Genomic DNA, 425 nt, shown 5'->3' on the forward strand with positions numbered 1-425 from the left:
ACGAAAGAGAAATGATAAGAAAGAGAACCTATATCCTACCCTACACATTGACATACAGACACACGTGTGCGCGTACTATTTATCTTAAAAATAGTATGGATAGGCCTACAAATATTCCTAACCAGAAGCCTACGAGCACGGATCGATCAAACTGCCTTGCTTAATCAGACGTCAACACAGCCTTCTCTTCACACTGCAAGCTAAATCTAATAAGCGAAAGAAGTTGGGGAAAATTTCACTAAGTTTTAATTCGTGTCTAAAGACTCTTGTTTAGGTGAGTTGGTACTAATTCTTTCCTTCTCGTAGTCCAAAGTAAAGGTGCTAAACGGGGGCTAAATATGCAGCGTATGTGTAGGGAAAAACATTTCACCTAAAATGGGCGATGGGCTGCAACAGACCTTTGACAAGAAACGCTCGCGCGCGCG

This window comes from Penaeus monodon, chromosome 32 (assembly GCF_015228065.2).
Source record: "Penaeus monodon isolate SGIC_2016 chromosome 32, NSTDA_Pmon_1, whole genome shotgun sequence".
NCBI classification, from domain to species: Eukaryota; Metazoa; Arthropoda; class Malacostraca; order Decapoda; family Penaeidae; genus Penaeus; species Penaeus monodon.